Genomic DNA, 816 nt, shown 5'->3' on the forward strand with positions numbered 1-816 from the left:
TAGTTAAGAAGTCATTAATGAGAGCAAATAATCAATTATTAGATTTGACAAGATATAGATTATTAGAAACCATGGTAAAGCCAGTCAAGTGAAGTGTTAGGGGAAAAGTGACAATTATTGTCATTTTATGATACAACTAGAGGCCTGATGCACGAATTTGTGCACAGGTGAAGTCCCTAGGCCTGGCCAGCAATCAGGGCCAATTGGGGTATGCCAGCTGTGGGGAGGCGGGGGGAGGGATCACGGGAAGTTGGCTGGCCAGGGGAGGGACTGCAGGAGGTTGGCCGTCAGCCTCGGAGGGAGCTGGCCCTTGGCCTTCCTGGGAAAGGGGCTGTGTCTGCTGCCACCTACCCCCAGTTTCCTGTCCCAGCCTGGGGCCGTAAGGCCCCAGATGGGGTCAGGAGAAGAGGCGACGGTTGCCTGGCCGGGTGTGGAAGGAATGGACGCCGGACGCCACTGCCGTCAGGGCCCCACCACCGCACGGTTCCTCACCTCTCCCCCTCCTCCTTCCCTTGCTGCTGCGCCACCACCAGAGCAGGCAGGTGGTGGGCTGATCGGGGGCTAGAGGCCCGGTACACGAATTCGTGCACTGGTGGGGTCAAGCCATCCCACCCTGATCGGGGCTCATGGGGCTGGGCCAGCCAGGGGAGGAGACTGCAGGTGGTTGGCCAGCCAGCCCCACCCCCTGATAGAACTCCAGGTTGAGGGGACACTTTGCATATTAGCCTTTTATTATATAGAATTATGTATAACAGGATATTGTAAAAATTAAGTTATGAAATTTTTATTAAAATGTTTCTTACATACCGTTATATT

The sequence above is a fragment of the Myotis davidii genome, unplaced genomic scaffold (assembly GCF_000327345.1).
Source record: "Myotis davidii unplaced genomic scaffold, ASM32734v1 scaffold64, whole genome shotgun sequence".
Taxonomy (NCBI): Eukaryota; Metazoa; Chordata; class Mammalia; order Chiroptera; family Vespertilionidae; genus Myotis; species Myotis davidii.